We start from the raw sequence: 20295 nt of genomic DNA, 5'->3' as shown, positions 1-20295 counted from the left end.
ATTAAAGGAACTTTCAGATCCTCTTGAATTTTTTGTTCCATTTTTGTCCATTTTTGCTTTCCTCTTCCTTTTTTTTCATCGATTTTTTGCTCAATTTTTTACTCTCATTTTTGTTCAATTTTCCTCCTTTTGTGCTCGATCTTGTGTGGTTTTTTTGCTCGATTTTTCGTTCAATTTTGTTTCACAAGTTTCTTAGACTTTTTATCTATTTTTTTGCTGCATTTTTTTTGCTCAATTTTATCTCGATTATTTTGTTCAGTTTTTGCTCGATTTTTTTGTTTTGACTTTTTTTATAGTTTTTGGCTTCTTCAATTTTTTTTTCGATTTTTTTGGTTCGATTTTTTTTTTCGTCCGTTTTGTACTCGATTCTTGGTCCTTTTTTTTTTGCTATATTTTTGAGGTTTTTTCTTAGATTTTTTTGATGGTTTATTTCATTTTTTGCTCTCTTTTGACTTAGTTTGTTCTTCCATAGTCATTAGATTTTCCTCGAGTTTTTTGTTGAATTTTATGTAGCATTTATTTACTGATTTTTTACCAGATTTTTACTCTTTTTTTTGTGCGTTTTCTTTGGTCAATTATTTCTTCGATGTTTTACCCTTTTTTTTGTGAATTTTTCGTTATGTGTTTTCAATTTTTTGCCGAATTTTTGTTCTATTTTTTTCGTTTTTTTAAAATCTGTTTTGTATTAGTTTTTTTGATTCTGTTTTTTGCTCGATTTTTTCTTACATTTTTTGCTCATTTTTGGTCTAATTTTTGTTCCATTTGTAATTGATTTTTGCTGGATTTTTCTTGACTTTTTTTTGCTTCTTGGATTAAAAAATCGAACAGTATAAAATGAAAACAAATCTCGATTTATCTTTGTTCCATTTTTTGTACGATTTTTTTATGCGATTTTATATTCAATTTTTGTTTGAATTTTTAGCGTTCCTTAGATTTTTTGTCAATTTTCTGTAGGTTTTTTTTGTATTTTTTTTCGCTTTTTCTGTTCAATGCTTTACTGTATTTTGGTTGGCTTTTTTGTGCAATTTTTTGTTTTTTTTTTTTTTGTTGAAATTTTTCTTGTAATTGCTGTTTTTTTGCTCGATGTTTTCTAGTAATTTTATCTCGATTTTGTTGAATTTTTGCTCGATTTTTTGTTTAATTTTTTTTATTCAGTTTTTTCCTACATTTTTCAAGAGTTTTTTGTTGTATACTTCTAAATTTTTTTCAATTTTTTTGCTCGATTTTTTTGATCGGTTTTGTACTCGATTTTTGGTTCCTTTTTTTGCTATTTTTTTGAAGTTTTTTCTTCTTCCACATTTATTAGATTTTTCTTGAGTTTTTTACTGACTTTTATGTTACATTTATTTATTGATTTTTTACCCGATTTTTACTCGTTTTTATACGTTTTTTCTGTTTTGCTTAATTTTTTTGTTCTATTTCTTTCGTTTTTTTATCGGTTTTGTGCTGCATTTTTATTTTGTTTTTTGATAGATTTTTCTTGAGGTTTTTTTGCTTCTTCGATTAAAAAATTGAACAGAATAAAATGGAGACAAATCTCAAATCTTCTTCTTTGTTCCATTTTTTGTACGATTTTATGTTAAATTTTTCTTTGATTTTTTACCGTTCTTTAGATTTTTGTTTTTTTGTGAATTTTCTGTAGGGTTTTTTTTTTTTTCGCTTTTTCTGTTCAATGCTTTGGTGTATTTTTTGGTTCGATTTTTTTGCTCATTTTTTTTTTGTTGAACTTTTTCTTGTATTTTTTTGTTTTCTTGCTCGATTTTTTCTAGATTTTTTGTTACATCTCGATTATTTTGTTCCATTTTTGCTCGATTTTTTGTTTAATTTTTTTTATTCAGTTTTTTGTTTACTACATTTTTCATGAGTTTTTTGTTGTGTTTCTTAAGTTTTTTTCGATTTTTTTTGTTCGATTTTTTTGCTCCGTTTTATGCTCGATTTTTGCTTTTTCTTTGAGGTTTTTCGTAATTTTTTTTATAGTTTGTTCCATTTTTTGCTCTATTTTTACTCAGTTTTTTCTTTCATTTTTCTTTTTTGTTTTTTTGGTGAATTTAATGTTAGATTTATTTATTGATTTTTTTTACCCGATTTTTACTATTTTTTATGCGTTGTTTTTTGATGATTTTTTTTCGATTTTTATCTTTTTTGCTACATTTTTGTTGTATTTTTTCGTTTTTTAACTGTTTTGTTCTGGATTTTTTGTTCCGTTTGTGCTCGATTTTGAATTGATTTTTCATGAGTTTTTTTTGCTTCTTCAATTAAAAATTCGAACAGAATAAAATGGAAATATATCTCGATTTTTCTTTGTTCAATTTTTTGTACGATTTTTGTATGTGATTTGATGTTCAATTTTTGTTTGATTTTTACCGTTTTTAAAATTTTTTGTTACATTTTTTGTCAATTTTCTGTAGGATTTTTTTGCTCAATTTTTTGTTGAACTTTTTTTATATTTCCTGTTTTTTGCTCGATTTTTTCTAGATTTTTTGTTCAACTTTTTCTCGATGTTCTTGTCCGTTTTTTTGCCGAACTGCTTGTTGTAATACTGCAAATCGAAAAAATAAAAAAAATGAAAAATACAAAGATTAAAATTCGAGAATGTGAAAAATCTAAAAACTGCAAAATAAATTAAAAGGTCTAGAAATTGGGAAATTGAAAAACTGAAGAATGAAAAAATTGAAACATTGCAAATCGAAGAAGTGAGAAAACCAAAAATTGAAAAATTTAAATCGAGAACTTGAAATGTCAAAAAACTGAAAATTGAAGAATTGAGGCAACGAAAAATTAAAAATCGGATTTTTTTTAAATTGACCAAGTAAAGAAACGAAAAATTGAAATATAAAACAATTAAAAATCCAGAAATTGAAAAATTAAAAATCGGAAAATTTGAAATTGAAAAAGTGAAAAATATAAAATTCAAAAAATATATTAAAATATCCAAAAATTGAGAATCAAAAAACTAAAAACCCAAAGAACTGAAAAATTAAAAATAGAAAATTCCAAATCGACAGTTTTGCTAATCGAACAATTCAAAAACGAAAAATTGAAAAATCCAAATAATAAGAATCGAGAAACTGAAAATCAAAAACTAAAAAATTCAAAAGTTGAAAAATCCAGGAATTGAAAATTGCAAGTTGACTGAAATATTAAAGTCTGAAAGTCAAAAAAATATGGTCAAATATCACGAATCATCAAAAAAGGAAGACATGTTTTAAAATAATATCCATTCAAAAAATACAAAAAAAATCGAGCAAAAAAATTACAAAATACGAGAAAAACACGATAGAAAATCAAATAGAAAATACAGAAAAATAAAGAAAAACCGAGCAAATTTGCCACAAAAAATACAGTAAATAAAAACCATAGAAACAAACGAACAAAAAAAAATAATAATAAAAAATTTGAGCATGATAATTAGTTCTCGTTGTCAATATAGGTATAGACCAAATTATTTATTTTGTCAAAATTTTCAGTGGCCCACTATGAAAACAATAAACACTGTAATGATCGGGTAATATTTAACTGAAATGTAAAAAATCCAAAATCCGCCAAATTTAAAAATGTGGTCAGATATCACGAATCGTCAAAGAAATAATTGTTTGCAACGTTAATATAATGTGTATTTATTTTATAATTGTTGATAATTTGTATACACCTGAAGGCGGCTTGTTAATTAAACGAAACTGGTCGCCGAAAAATAAATAATCCTGAATTAATATGTTTTTGAAAAGGGATGGAAAAATGCTCAGTGCAAAAATAAATTGCCAAAAATTTCAAATATTGCAAAAAATAAGTACAACAATTGTACAATTTTCAGCTTAACAGTACGTAAATTGTGTGAAAAATCAAAAAATGTAAATAAATTTAATTAGTTACACATTTTATGTGGTAAAAAAAATTCACAAGTTTTCGTAAACACGCATTTTATTTTTTATTCCTTGAAAGCCGTCTGTTCCATGCGAAACCCACCCACACTTTGTTGTTACTGCGTTGTTTTGCGTCACTTTTTTCTCCCTGAAAACACAAACTAGCATCAAATTGCAACAACACTGAGCCAACCAACAAAATCAAAACCTTCGTGGCGTGATTTACCCATTTCGTCGTGTTTTCACGTACGAACATTCTGCAACTTCCCGCAAAATTGGTCCGAGCAAATATTTGACGCAATTTATTAATTTTTCCGAATTACACAGCAACGCACGAAAGCAGAACTCTCCATGAAAATATTTGTTGTAGAATTTCGGGCGATGTGGCGTTTCCCAGGTCGTAGGTCAAGCCGGAAATGACACTTCGTTATTTACATCGCTGTCAGTCATGTTTATTTAGCGGCCAATGCACCATAAAACCCAATTTACTAAAATTAGACTTTTATCATCGACAGCCATCCAGCTTCAGCGTTAACGCCACGTTCCTCACTCGTAATAAAAAAGCCCGATTTATTGTTATTACACAATTTGTTTTTATCGCAAAGGCGCCAATAAAAATTATATGAATTAATCAATCCTTAATAAAAATTCCGACCCTCCCGCGTAAAATTTTTAGTAGGTTTTTGTGTTTACCTTCTGAATATGGATCCGGACGTCCGATGAGTTATTTAAAAAGAACAAGTCCTCCCACTCGCGACGCATGACGCCAGTTTGATAAATTTTAAAAATGCGTTTAGTTTGGGCCGATCTGGGAAAGGGCGTAAAATTTTAATGAAGTTTGTACTCTGAATACGTCCATTTAATGTGGCGCTCGTTAACGGGGAATTTATTAATTTTTCGCGCTAATTAAGATTTATTAAAAGACCTGCATTAAGCCCCGAACACTGTAGCCTGCATGTGAACTACTTAGATACTCAAAAAAATTAATTTCTAAAGCGCACCTCGCTCGGAATATTTCTAGAGGTTGCGCCTGCAAGTGACTTTTTTATTAGACTTTCGAAAGCAACGCTAATGCAAAGGGCTGAAAATCCTGAAAAAATATAAATGCTGGCAAGTCTGACAACCAGCGAACCAGCTGTCTTTCACTCACTTTGATAAGGTCGCGCTCGTAAATTTCAAGATTGTAACTTTTCAAGCGTTAAATCTGTATTTCGATTTAAGTTTTAATTAGTCTGATATAGAGTGGCCAGAAAAGGTTGTCTTATCGAAGAGGTGAAGACAAAATCAAATTACCAATAGCACAACAAATCGAACAAAACAAATAGACCAAGAATTCTATAAAAAAAGAGAACAATAAATTAAGCAAAAATTGGGCAAAAAATTAAAAACAAATTGAGCCAAAAACAAGCCAAACATACACCACAAAAATAAAGGGTATATTGAGAAAAAATTGCGATTTTTCAATTTTTCGTTTCTTCACTTTTTTTTTAAATTCTCTCAAACGGTCTCAGATTCTTCCAAGTTTGTCTAGATTCCCTGAGATTCTCTCAGATTTCTTCCTATCTCTTTTATCAATTCAGATTCTTTCCGATTCGTTGCTTCATATTCCCTCAGATTCTTCAAGATTCTTTGTGATGCTTTCAGATTCTTCCATTTTCTTTACGACTCTTCTTTTCGGATTCTTTTGGATTCTTTCTGATTCTCTCTTTCACATTCTTTCTCATATTTTCAGATTTTTCCAAAAATACCGTCAGGAATCGTCAAGACTATTACCAATTGTCCAGTTGTTTCCAGAGGTTTCAGGTCTTTAGAGATCCTTTCAACTCTTATCAAATCTTTTTCTAGATTATTCGAGATTTTTCGAGATACTCTCAGATCCTCCAAAATTCTCTCAAATTCCTCCAGATTTTTTCAGATTGTCTCAGATTCCTTCAGATTATTTCCGAATCTCTCAGATTATTTCTTTCTTCTCTAAGATTCTTTGAAATTTTTTCAGATTTTCTCTGATTTCTTCATATTCTCTCAGAATTATTTACATTTCAGATCGTTTCAGATGATGCTTCCAATTTTTCCAGATTTCTTCAAATCCCTGCAGACACTTTTAGCTTCTTTCAGATTTTTCTAGATTCTTCAAAATTCTTCGAGATTCTCTCAGAAATTCTCCCATATTCTTTTAGATTCTTTCGTTTTCTTTACGATTCTTCTTTCGGATTCTTTTGGATTACTTCTGATTATGTTTCAGATTCTTTCCATTTTTTTCGGATTCTTTCAAAATTTTCACTTTTATTCAGACGTTTCAGATTCTTACAGATCCTTTCAAATTTCTGCAGACTCTTCCAAATCCTTTCTGGATTCTTTAAAATTTTTCTGAATTCTTCCAGATTCTTCGAGGTTCTCTCAGATTCCCACAGGATCCTCAAATTTCTTCAGATTACTTCAAATTCTTTTCAATTCTCCCAATTTCTCTCACATTCTCACAGATTCCTTCAGAATTCTCCCGATTCCTTCAGACTCTTTCTAAATCTCTCGGATTTACTTAGTTTCCCTTACATTCTCTCAAATTCTTTCAGATTTCTTAAATTTTTTTCCGATTCTCACAGGTTTCCTCAGATTCTCTGAGATTTCTTCAGATCCCTTCAGAGTCTGTACAAATCTCTCAGATTCTTTCCGAATGTCCCAATTTCTCTCATATTCTCTAGGATTCCCTCAGATTCTCTCAGATTCTTTCAATTTTTTTCAGATTGTCTTATATTCTTTTAGAATTTTTCACCTTTCAGAGCGTTTGAGATGCTTCCAAATCCTTTCAAATTTTTTCAGATAGCTTCAGATCGCTGCAAACTCTTCTAATTTCTTCCAGATTTTTCTAGATTCTTCGAGAGACTCTCAGATCCTCTCAGACTTCCACAAATTCTTACAGGTTTCCCCAGATTCTCTCAGGTTTCCCAGATTCCTTCAGATTTTCCCCGATTCTTTTATTTTTTTACGATTTTTTCTTTCGGATTCTTTTTGATTCTTTTTTTAAATAATTTTGATTTTTTTCGGATTCTTTCGGATTATTCCGAATGCCTCTGGATGCTTTCAGCCTGTTTTAGACTCTTTAGAATAATTTCAGATTTTTTTCAAAGACACCGTCAGGATTGATCTAGATTCTTTCAAATTTTTCAATTTTATTTAGATCGTTTCAAATGTTCACATATTCTTTCGGATCCCTATAGACTCTTCCAAATTCTTCCTGAGTCTTCCAGATTTTTCTAGTTTATTCGAGATTTTTCGAGATACTTTCATATTCTCTCAGATTCACCACAGGTTTCCTCAGATACTGTCTGATTCTGATTCTTCAGATTCTTTTCCAATCTCTCAAATTCCTCCAGATTTCGTTAGAATGGTTCATCTCCTTACAGATCCCTTCAAATTTTTCCAGATCACTTTAGATCCTTTAAGATCTTTACAAACTCTCACAAATTCTCTCAAACGCTCCCAGATTATTCCAAGTTTGTGTAGATTCGTCTAGATTCCCTGAGATTCTTTCAGATTTCTTCCGATCTCTTCCGATCATTTCAGATTCTTTCCAATTCTTTGCTTCGTATTCTCTCAAATTCTTCAAGATTCTTTGTGATGCTTTCAGTTTCTTCCATTTTCTGTAAGACTCTTCTTTTCGGATTCTTTTGGATTCCTTCAGATTCTTCCAATTTTTTTCGGATTATTTCGGATCTTTTTAGATTGTTTCAGATTTTTTTAAATATTTTCAGATTTTTTCAAAAATACCGTCATGAATCGTCAAAACTATTTCAAATTGTTCAGTTCTTTTCAGATCCTTTCAACTCTTCTAAAATCTTTTTCTAGATTATTCGAGATTTTTCGAGATACTCTCAGATCCTCCCAAATTACCTCAGATTCTCCACAGATTCTCACTGGTTTCCTCAGATTCCTTCAGATCCCTTCAGATTCTTTCCGAATCTCCCAATTTCTCTCAGATTCCCCTCAGATTTTTTCAGATTGTCTCAGATTCCATCAGATTATTTCCGAATCTCTCAGATTATTTCTTTCTTCTATAAGATTCTTTGAAATTTTTTCAGATTTTCTCTGATTCCCTCATATCCTCTCAGAATTTTTTACATTTCAGATCGTTTCACATGATACTTTCAAATTTTTCCAGATTTCTTCAAATCCCGGCAGATACTTCTAGCTTCTTTCAGATTTTTCTAGATTCTTCAAAATTCTTCGAGATTCTCTCAGAAAGTCTCCCATATTCTTATAGATTCTTTCATTTTCTTTACGATTCTTCCTTTCGGATTCTTTTGGAATATTTCTGATTGTGTTTCAGCTTCTTTCCATTTTTTTCGGATTCTTTCAAATGTTTCACTTTTGTTCAGACGTTTCAGATTCTTACAGATCCTTTCAAATTTCTGCAGACTCTTCCAAATCCTTTCTAGATTCTTTAAATTTTTTCTGAATTCTTCCAGATTCTTCGAGGTTCTCTCAAATTCCCCCAGATTTTTTTAGATTGTCTCAGATTCTTTCAGATTATTTCCGAATCTCTCAGATTATTTCTTTCTTCTCTAAGATTCGTTGAAATTTTTTCAGATTTTCTCTGATTTCCTCATATTCTCTCAGAATTTTTTACATTTCAGATCGTTTCAGATGATGCTTCCAATTTTTCCAGATTTCTTCAAATCCCGGCAGACACTTCTAGCTTCTTTCAGATTTTTCTAGATTCTTCAAAATTCTTCGAGATTCTCTCAGAAAGTCTCCCATATTCTTTTAGATTCTTTCGTTTTCTTTACGATTCTTTCTATTTTTTCAGATTCTTTCAAATTTTTCACTTTTATTCAGACGTTTCAGATTCTTACAGATCCTTTCAAATTTCTGCAGACTCTTCCAAATCCTTTCTAGATTCTTTAAAATTTTTCTGAATTCTTCCAGATTCTTCGAGGTTCTCTCAAATTTCCCTAGATTTCTTCAGATTGTCTCAGATTCCTTTAGATTATTTCCGAATCTCTCAGATTATTTCTTTCTTCTCTAAGATTCTTTGAATTTTTTTCAGATTTTCTCAGATTCCGTCATATTCCCCCAGAATTTTTTACATTTCAGATTGTTTCAGATGACACTTTCAAATTTTTCCAGATTTCTTCAAATCCCAGCAGACATTTCTAGCTTCCTTCAGATTTTTGTAGATTCTTCAAAATTCTTCGAGATTCTCTCAGAAATTCTGCCATATTCTTTTAGATTTTGTCATTTTCTTCACGATTCTTCCTTTCGGATTCTTTTGGATTATGTTTTATTGTGTTTCAGATTCTTTCCATTTTTTTCGGATTCTTTCAAATATTTTACTTTTATTCAGACGCTTCAGATTCTTACAGATCCTTTCAAATTTCTGCAGACTCTTCCAAATCCTTTCTAGATTCTTTAGAATTTTTCTGAATTCTTCCAGATTCTCCGAGGTTCTCTCAAATTTTCACAGGATCCTCAAATTTCTTCAGATTGCTTCAAATTCTTTTCTCCCAATTTCTCTCACATTCTCACAGATTCCCTCAGAATCCTCCGGATTCCTTCTGATTCTTTCCGAATCATTCAGAAATCTCTCGGATTTTCTCAGTTTCCCTTACATTCTCTCAAATTCTTTCAGATTTCTTAAATTTTTTTCCGATTCTCACAGGTTTCCTCAGATTCTCTGAGATTTCTTCAGATCCCTTCAGAGTCTGTCCGAGTCTCTCAGATTCTTTTCGAATCTCCCAATTTCTCTCAAATTCTTTAGGATTCCCCCAGATTCTTTCAGATTCTCTCAAATTCGTTCAGAATCTCTCAGATTCTCTCAGATTCCATTAGATTCTCTCAGATTCTTTCAATTTTTTTTCAGATTCTCTCATATTCTCTTAGGATTTTTCACCCTTTCAGAGCGTTTCAGATGCTTCCAGATCCTTTCAAAATTTTCTTACAGGTTTCCTTAAATTTTCCCAGATTCCTTCAGATTTTCCCAGATTCTTTTATTTTTTTACGATTTTTCCTTTCGAATCCTTTTGGATTCTTTTTGATTCTCTTTTAAATTATTTTCATTTTTGTCGGATTCTTTCGGATTATTCCGAATGCCTCTGGATGCTTTCAGCCTCTTTTAGACTTTTTAGAATAATTTCAGTTTTTTTTCAAAGACACCGTCAGGAATCCTCAAGATTCTTTCAAATTTTTCAGTGCTATTTAGATCGTTTCCAAATTATTCCTGATCCTTCTAAATTCTAAATATAACAAAATAAATGATTTTTATCTGTCAACCATAAATATGACGGTATTTCTAGTACATACATATTTACATTTTTTTGTTGCATGACTTTTATGACTCTTTACGGTGTTATTTAAATGTATTTTCAACTTTGACAATTCTTGTTAATTTGTAAATGTCTGAAGATGCCTAGTTACTTAGAGAAACCGGTCACCACAAGATAAACAGTTCTAAATAAAGAAAACGATATTCGATTCTTTTATAAAGTAACTCTTTCGTTTCCTACAAAGTCTTATTTACGTACTTGGTCCCGCTGCAGCAGTTAAAAAAAAACCCGAGCTGTTTATAGTTCCGCTTCAAGACGAACTGTTTATTGTTTTAATTTTTTTTCGTTCTCTTTTGTGTTGATATAAAAGTTGTGTGAGAGTTGTACAAATGTTTGTCGATTACACAGCTTAGTTTTAAAGCTTTGACTCCGTGAACTAGTTCCACAACGTTCCCGGAGCTTTTATAAAGACTTTTGTGCTAGTTGCGTTATTTCATTATGACGTTCCAGGCTCTACATGGCAAATAAAATATTTCAAATTCTCCGCTCGAATAATTGTTTTTGGCGGATTTGTAATTTGGATTATTCGGAGGGGATGTTCTTCCCTTTGAGATATTCACTTAATTACCTTCTTTCCCGCATATCTCGCTACCCCATCGCTAGACGTTTAATTTCCTTTTACTATACTTCACCACACCACACGACTGCCACAGCAGGGGGTGGGTCCGGTGAATAAGTCGCACTGTGATACTTGGGAACTTCAAGAAAGTGGATTCCGGTGTTTCCGGGCCATTTTAACATAAAGGGAAGCGGGAGATAAAGTGACATCATAATTAGGCGCGTATTTAGATTTAATGAACAACGTAAGAAATAATACCTGGGCAGAAATATCACCGGCTGCGTTGACTACTTCCATCCATTTTCGAGGAAAATCTTTTTTTACATCATAAATGCTTTAATTCGTAAGTCTGATTTTCAAGGATAATTATATAAGTTGAAAGCAGTTCTTATTACATTAGAATTTTTCCTTTCCTCAATTTTTCGATTTATCAGTTTTTCGTTCCCCAATTTTTAAATTTGGCGGGTTTTGGAATTTTGACATTTCACTTAAATGTTGCCAGACTTCACTTTAGATCACTACAGTGTTTATTGTTTTCATAGTGGGCCATTCATAATTTTGACAAAATAAGTAATTTCGTCTGTATATTGTAAACGAAAATTAATTATCATGCCCAATTTTTTTTGTTCAATTTTTTTCTGTATTTTTTTTTCTTTACTTTTTGAACGAAAATGATGAATTTTAAAACATGTAATTAACGAAACCTGGAAGATTTAAAAATTTTTTTTTTCATTTTCTCGATTTTGTAACACAATTTTTCGTTTTTTCATTTCCATTATTTTTTCAATGTTTCTTTCGATTTTATACTTTTTCGTTTATTCAATTTTTCAAATTTTCACTCTTCAATTTTTCAGGTCCTCGATTTTCCAATTTTAAAATTTTTCAATTTGCAATTTTTGGATTTACAGTTTTCCGCTTTTCTGATTTCTTTAATTTTCAATATTTCGTCCTTTTTTTCTTTTTGGTCTATTTCGATTTTTAAGTTTTTCAATTTTTAATATTTCGATTTTTGAATTTTTCTTCAATTTTTCAGCTTCTTGATTTCTAGTGATTAGATTTTTCAAAGTTTTCGTTTTCTACTTTTTCATTTCATTTATATCTTTCAATGTTCCTTTAATTTTTATAATTTTTTGTTCATTTAATTTTTCAAATTTTCAATTTTTGATTTTTAATTCCTAGATTTTGCAATTTTAAAATGTTTCATTATGCAGTTTTTGATTTTCTCTTAGTTATCTGACTTCCTTAATTTTCAATATTTCGATTTAACAATACATATTTCGTTTCTTTGATTTTAAAGTTTCTGAATTTTTTATCTATCGATTTTTGAATTTTTCGTTCCATCAATTTTTCAACTTCTTGATTCACAATTAGATTTTTCAAAGTTCTCATTTTATACATTTTCGATTTTTCATTTCCTTTATTTTTTCAATGTTTCTTTTCATTTTATAATTTTTTTTGTTAATTCAATTTTCCAAATTTTCAAGTTTCGATTTTTGATTTTGTCAGTTTTCCAATTTTTAAACTATTCAATTTTGCAATTTTTGGGTTTCCAGTTATCCGATTTTCCGATTTCTTTAATTTTCAATATTTCCATCTTACAATATATATTTTGTTTTTTCGATTTTGTACATTTTCAATTTTGAAGTTTCAGAATTTTTAATATTTCGAATTTTGAATTTTTCGTTTAATTAATTTTTTAAGTTCTTGATTCCCAATTAGATTTTTCAAAGTTCTAATTTTATACTTTTTGGATTTTTCATTTCCTTTATTTTTTCAATGTTTCTTTCAATTTTATGAATTTTTGTTTATTCAATTTTCCAAAATTTCAATCTTCGATTATTGAGTTAGCCGATTTTCCAAGTTTTAAACTATTCAATTTTGCAATTTTTGGATTTCCAGTTATCCGATTTTTCGATTTCTTTAATTTTTAATATTTCGATCTTACAATACATATTTTGTTTTTTCGATTTTGTACATTTTCAATTTTGAAGTTTCAGAATTTTTAATATTTCGAATTTTGAATTTTTCGTTTAATTAATTTTTTAAGTTCTTGATTCCCAATTAGATTTTTCAAAGTTCTAATTTTATACTTTTTGGATTTTTCATTTCCTTTATTTTTTCAATGTTTCTTTCAATTTTATGAATTTTTGTTTATTCAATTTTCCAAAATTTCAATCTTCGATTTTTGAGTTAGGCGATTTTCCAAGTTTTAAACTATTCAATTTTGCAATTTTTGGATTTCCAGTTATCCGATTTTTCGATTTCTTTAATTTTTAATATTTCGATCTTACAATACATATTTCTGTTTTTGGATTTTTTACTTTTTAGATTTTAAAGTTTTTGAATTTTTCATTTTTCGATTTTTGAATTTCTCGTTTGATTAATTTTTCAAGTTCTTAATTCCCAATTAGATTTTCCAAAGTTCTCATTTTATATTTTTTTGATTTTTCATTTCCCTTATTTTTTCAATGTCTCTTCTGATTTTATAAATTTTTGTTTATTCAAAATTTTCCAAATTTAAAATTTTTGATTTTGTCGATTTTCCAAATTTTAATCTATTCGATTTTGTAATTTTTGTATTTCCACTTATCCGATTTTCCGATTTCTTTAATTTTCAATATTTCGATTTTTGAATTTTTCATTTAATTAAATTTTCAAGTTCTTGATTCTCAATTAGATTTTTCAAAACTCTCATTATATACTTTTTGGATTTTTCATTTCCTTGATTTTTTCAATGTTTCTTTTGATTTTATAATTTTTTGTTTATTCAATTTTCCAAATTTTGAATTTCTGATTTTGTCGATTTTCCAATTTTTAAACTATTCAATTATACAATTTTTGGATTTCCAGTTATCCGATTTTCCGATTTCTTTAATTTTCAACATTTTGTACTTTTGGATTTTGTACTTTTTCGATTTTAAAGTTTCTGAACTTTTAATTTTTCGATTTTTGAATTTTTCATTTACATAATTAATTTTTCAAGTTCTTGATTCCCAATTAGATTTTCCAAAGTTCTCATTCTATAATTTTGGATTTTTCATTTCCTTGATTTTTTAAACGTTTCTTTTGATTTTATAATTTTTTGTTTATTCAATTTTCCAAATTTTCAGTTTTGGATTTTGTCGATTTTCTAATTTTTAAATTTTTCAATTATGCAATTTTTGGATTTCCACTTATCCGATTTTAAGATTTCTTTAATTTTCAACATTTTGTACTTTTAGATTTTGTACTTTTTCGATTTTAAAGTTTCTAAACTTTTAATTTTTCGATTTTTGAATTTTTCGTTTAATTAGTTTTTCAAGTTCTTAATTCCCAATTAGATTTTCCAAGGTTCTCATTCTATAATTTTGGATTTTTCATTTCCTTCATTTTTTTCAACGTTTCTTTTGATTTTATAATTTTTTGTTTATTCAATTTTCCAAATTTTCAATTTCTGATTTTGTCGATTTTCCAATTTTTAAATTATTCAATTATGCAATTTTTGGATTTCCAGTTATCCGATTTTCCGATTTTTTTCATTTTCAATATTTTGATCTTCCTATACATATTTCGTTTTTTCGATTTTGTACTTTTTGGATTTTAAAGTTTCTGAATTTTTAATTTTTTGACTTTTGAATTTTTCATTTCATCAGTTTTTCAAGTTCTTGTTCTCAATTAGATTTTTCAAAGTTCTCATTTTATACTTTTTCGTTTTTTCATTTCCTTTATTTTTTTCGATTTTATAATTTTTCAATCTTCGATTTTTCATTTCCTCGACTTTCCAATTTTTATATTTTTTTTGTAGTCTTTGAATTTCTCAGTTATCAGATTTTCCGATTTTTTTAATTGTCAATATTTCGATTTTACAATATTTATTTTCTAATTTTTTAATCTTTCCAATTTTTCGTTTCTTCAAGTTTTCAAGTTCTTGATTTTCAATTTTTAGATGTTTCAAAGTTTTCATGTTATACATTTTCGTGCTTTTATTTTTGATTTTTCAGTTTACAGTTTTGCAATTTTTAATTTTCGTTGATTCGAAATGTTGAAAAATCGGAAAACGGAAAAATTGAAAAATTATTAAAATCTGAAAAATCGAAAAAAAATTGAAAAATCGAAAAACTGAAGAAACAAAAATTTGCACAATCGAAAAAGCGTAAAATCGAAGAACTGAAGAAACGAAAAATTGAAACATTGGAAAATTAAACATCGAGAAATTTACAAATCGAAAAAAAAATAATCAAAATTGTAAAGTCGAAAATCTAGAACATTGAAAGATCGAAAAATTGAAAAGTTACGTAACGAAAAACTGAAAAATTAAAAAGCGAAACATTGAAAAATTGAATAAATGAAAAAGTTTTCTAAAAATCCAGTGATTGAAAAATGTAAAAATTCTAAAATCGTAAAATAGAAAAAGTGAAGATTTTTTAAAAATTATAGTTAATATTTTATATTTAAAATGAAAACTAGAAAAAGCGCAAATCAAAAATTGAAGAAAGGAAAAATTGAAAAATCGATAAACTGAAAAATGTTGAAAAACCGAAAAATTACAAAACTAAAATTGAAAAATCGGAAAACTTAAAAGCGAAAAATTGAAAAATCCAAAAAAAATTATAAATTGAAAGCTAGAGAAACTCAAAGCGATAAATTAAAAAATTCGAAAGTATGGAAAATTGAAAAACTGAAAAATTTAAACTAATTAAAAACTCGAGAAATTGCAAAATCTAAAAGCTGAAGAAACAAAAAAATTAAAAATTGAAAAATCGCAAATCCAAAAATTGAAAAAATTAAAGTCGATAAAACAAAATATGTATTATAAAATCGAAACATTGAAAAATTGAATAATTGAAATTATAAAGAAAATAAAAAACCCGAACAAAAAATTGCAAAGCAAAAATTGAAAAATTCGTAAGTTGGAAAACTGAAAAATTTAAACTTATTTTTCTACCGCCCACGTTTTTTGGTTTTCTAATAGAGCTATTAACGCACGCAAATGACGTCACAGCAGTTCGTTAATAGAGGAAAGGCGTTCTTTAATAGATCTGGTGTAATTTAGATCGGTAAGATTGGTAGCAATGACGAGAAATCTCAGGTGAATGTCAGTGGCAAATCTAAACTTAAAATTTTCCATGTTTCCGGACGCGTAACTTCTTCGCAAGACATTTTAACCAATTTTAAATTACAAAAACTCGAATTGGTTCGAATTACAATTGTTGTTGTGAAAATTCGAACCTCAAATATTTCGTGGTTAGTGTCAGACCGACCCATCACCAACCACGACAAAAGTCCCCAGATTAAAAAAAAATGCAAATTTCAATTAAACTTTGGGAAAAAACGTGTGCGGTAGAAAAAATAGTATAAATAACTCGTTCATAAGGCCATTGAGGCACTCATCCTTTATATAACTCGCGGCTTCGCCGCTCGTTCTATAAACTTGGATTCGTGCCTCAATATTTGCCTTATGAAACTCGTTCTTTAATATACTATTAAAAACTCGAAAAATTGAAGAAACAAAAAAATAAATACTGGTTTTTATTTTATAGAGGTTATCGATGTTTGTAATTTTCCAAAGGGCGAGATTTGTTGGGTTACACTTCAGAAGTGAGGGATGTTCTGTCGAAATAACCATCGACCAATTTTTTTAATTTTTTTATACAGTTAAAATAAAATGTAAAATCAAGTAGGTCTTGGTTTTTGCCGCCTTATCGAAATAGGGGTTCTAACCGAACTGCCAAACTGACGTTATATTATAAAGCAAAGTCGAACTGATATAGAAATATTATTGATAGTAACTTTAACTCGACTGGAACACCCAACAAATGGTCCTAAACCCAATTCACAGTATGACAAAAATAAATCAGTTACGTTTATAGACCCTGTGTAGGGAATTACTGCTATATTTGTGGGCTCAAATATGCCCCCGTGTAGTGAATACGACACACTGCGACAAGTCGAGATTTATAGTTGCAGGGATCTTAATTGCAAAGCAACCCATAGCCCAGGTGAATCTCAGAGGACCAATGAGGCTGCGAATTCCAGCCATGGCCAAGTAGCTAATCTCAGGTATTTTATTGCCTAGATTCAACTTTACACCTCCATTACGGCAAGACGTAAACATGCCAATGGAACAAGAAACCGAATTCATTCGGTTCGGTGCCGGCCCTGGGGATGTTTCGGATTAACGCTTTCATTTCCGGGGTGGACGCGCCGCCGCTGGGGGCTAATATCCTGGACGTCAATCAACGCAGATTTGCATGATTTTTTGCGGCGGAAAACGCGGTTAAGGCAATTTTCGCACCTGGGCTGAAGGATGAGGGCTGACGGGATATAACGGATTTTAGGAGTGAAATTCTCAGGAAATGTGGAGCTAAGGAGCGAACGCGCTGGAGCGGAACAGGGGCTCGTTGCGAACGAGTAATTTGAAAGTGGTGCGGTGGGAGTTTTCTCGGTTGGTTATTTTCGGCCTTTTGATTATTTTTGTGCGTGTTATCAATTTTTTTTATGGTAAATGCGTGTCTCCACGCTTAAACTGGTGGGACGGTGGACCGAACATCGTCCCTGTGGCGCAGAGGATAGCGCGTTGGACTTCTAATCCAAAGGTCGTGGGTTCGATCCCCGCCAGGGATGGCTGCGTTCAGCCTTTTTTTACTTATAAAATCAATCTCATCATACTTCTGACAAGTGTGAACTGTTATGTAACATTGGTATCATCAAATTTTACTGACTTGCTTTATTTTTATTATTATTTTATTTAAAAAATAAGCTAATTTATGGAAGAAAACTCATCAATTTACATATACAGTATGTCCCCGGATTGAATATATAAGATTTTTTTTATTTGTACTTCACAAAATATTTCACATACAAAAACTTTTAAATAATACAGATTTTTTTAAATAAATATTTTTTTTTGGAAAATCACAAATCCGTTTTTCCCCGTTGTAAATTCTATTGGGGGACACACTGTATTCCAATGAACACCAAACATCACGAAAATATATTTAATTCAACAAGGGGCACAAAAGCATGTCTCAATATTGTTTTCACAGCACAAGTAGGTCCTCCGTTTTTAGATGATCATAATTTTCGATTACATCTTTAAATTTCCCGGGTTTTCGATTTTTGGCATTTCGTTTGAGAAATCTTGGACTGCACTTTGGTCCATTACAATTTTAATCTTTTTGAATTTTGCGGATTTTCTATTTTTGACATTACTTTTAAACGTTGCCACACTTCATTTTATTTAGAAGCCCACAATTTATATTTTTTTACTGACCCATTAACGGTCCGTGGCATTAATTTTGACTAGTGATACCGTCGGAAATTAGGACAAAATATATTGATAGAATGAAAAGAAAATGTTAAAATACGTTCAACTCATATTATCACTTCCAATTATATTGTTGGTTGCATAAACAAAAATTTACCGATGACTAGCTATTAACAATTGAAGCAAATTTTTGTGTTGACAACTCTCTAAAGTATTGGCAGCAGTGTTATTATATTAGTTGACGGTTGTTAATTTTGATATAAGGGCACGTAAGAAACGCGATGAGAAAATTGCAGTTAAACATAATAAAATTTAGTGTCACGAGTTCGATAAGTTTTATTTTTGAAAAACTTTGACAGATTTTCAGGGGGTTCTTGTTTAGTTTTTGAAAACAGTTTGAAATAATTTCAAAGGTTTTTAGTACTTTACTATTGAAACAATTTGTAAGAATCTCGGGGGCTTATGGCATTTGGTTAAAAAAATCTCAGGATACCCTGATGCCGTGATCTTTTGTTTTAGAAGAAGTTTGAAAGAATCTCAGGGGCCTTTAGTGTTTTGTTAAAAAAAAGGTAAATTTAAAGATTCTCAGAGGCTCCCGGATTTTTTTGAAACAGTTTGAAAGAATCTCAGGGGCCTCTAGTGTTTCATTACTGAAACCATTTTTTAGAATCTCGGGGGCTTCTTGTATTTGAAGGAAAAAAAAAAGAATCTTAGGGCTTCCTGGTGTTTTGTTATTGAGAAAAAATTTGAAAGAATCTCAGGGGCCTTTAGTATTTTGTTAAAAAAAAAAGTAAAATAAAAAATTGTCAGAGGCTCCCGGTTTTTTTGAAACAGTTTGAAAGTATCTGAAAGGCCTCTAATACTTCATTATTGAAACAATTTGTAGGAATCTCGAGAGCTTATAGTGTTTGGTTAAAAAAAATCTCAGGATATCTTAATGCCCTGATCTTTTGTTTTAGAAAAAGTTTGATAGAATCTTAGGAGCCTTTAGTGTTTTGTTAAAAAAAAGGTAAACTTGAAGATTCTCAAAGGCTCCCGTCTTTGAAAAAATTTCAAAGAATCTCAGGGGCCTTTAGTGTTTTGTTAAAAAGAAATCTAAAATTAAAGATTATCAGAGGCTCCCGGGTTTTTTTGAAACAGTTTGAAAGTATCTGAAAGGCCTCTAATACTTCATTATTGAAACAATTTGTAGGAATCTCGGGAGCTTATAGTGTTTGGTTAAAAAAAATCTCAGGATATCTTAATGCCCTGATCTTTTGTTTTAGAAAAAGTTTGATAGAATCTTAGGAGCCTTTAGTGTTTTGTTAAAAAAAAGGTAAACTTGAAGATTCTCAAAGGCTCCCGTCTTTGAAAAAATTTCAAAGAATCTCAGGGGCCTTTAGTGTTTTGTTAAAAAAAAAAGTAAAATTAAAGATTCTCAGAGGCTCCCGGGTTTTTTTGAAACAGTTTGAAAGTATCTGAAAGGCCTCTAATACTTCATTATTGAAACAATTTGTAGGAATCTCGGGAGCTTATAGTGTTTGGTTAAAAAAAATCTCACGATATCTTAATGCCCTGATCTTTTGTTTTAGAAAAAGTTTGATAGAATCTTAGGAGCCTTTAGTGTTTTGTTAAAAAAAAGGTAAACTTGAAGATTCTCAAAGGCTCCCGTCTTTGAAAAAATTTCAAAGAATCTCAGGGGCCTTTAGTGTTTTGTTAAAAAAAAAAGTAAAATTAAAGATTCTCAGAGGCTCCCGGGTTTTTTTGAAACAGTTTGAAAGTATCTGAAAGGCCTCTAATACTTCATTATTGAAACAATTTGTAGGAATCTCGAGAGCTTATAGTGTTTGGTTAAAAAAAATCTCAGGATATCTTAATGCCCTGATCTTTTGTTTTAGAAAAAGTTTGATAGAATCTTAGGAGCCTTTAGTGTTTTGTGAAAAAAAAAGGTAAAATTGAGGATTCTCAAAGGCTCCTGTCTTTGAAAAAATTTCAAAGAATCTCAGGGGCCTTTAGTGTTTTGTTAAAAAAAAGTAAAATTAAAGATTCTCAGAGACTCCTGGGTTTTTTTGAAACTGTTTGAAAGTATCTGAAAGGCCTCTAATACTTCATTATTGAAACAATTTGTAGGAATCTCGGGAGCTTATAGTGTTTGGTTAAAAAAAATCTCAGGATATCTTAATGCCCTGATCTTTTGTTTTAGAAAAAGTTTGATAGAATCTTAGGAGCCTTTAGTGTTTTGTTAAAAAAAAAGGTAAACTTGAAGATTCTCAAAGGCTCCCGTCTTTGAAAAAATTTCAAAGAATCTCAGGGGCCTTTAGTGTTTTGTTA

General features: G+C 29.7%; 1 non-coding gene across 1 annotated transcript; it reads left to right on the top strand.

Moving 5' to 3' along the window:
• Window positions 1-17269: 17269 nt before the first annotated feature.
• Trnar-ucu (transfer RNA arginine (anticodon UCU)) lies at window positions 17270-17342 on the top strand. The gene has a single exon. It is a non-coding gene; the product is annotated as a tRNA-Arg (tRNA).
• Window positions 17343-20295: the final 2953 nt, after the last annotated feature.

The sequence above is a fragment of the Zophobas morio genome, unplaced genomic scaffold, assembly GCF_036711695.1.
Source record: "Zophobas morio isolate AGI-343-1 ecotype UQ-CSIRO unplaced genomic scaffold, CSIRO_AGI_Zmor_V1 ptg000002l, whole genome shotgun sequence".
NCBI classification, from domain to species: Eukaryota; Metazoa; Arthropoda; class Insecta; order Coleoptera; family Tenebrionidae; genus Zophobas; species Zophobas morio.
Note: the sequence above shows the minus strand (reverse complement) of the source record. Positions and strands in the feature narration are given on the sequence as shown.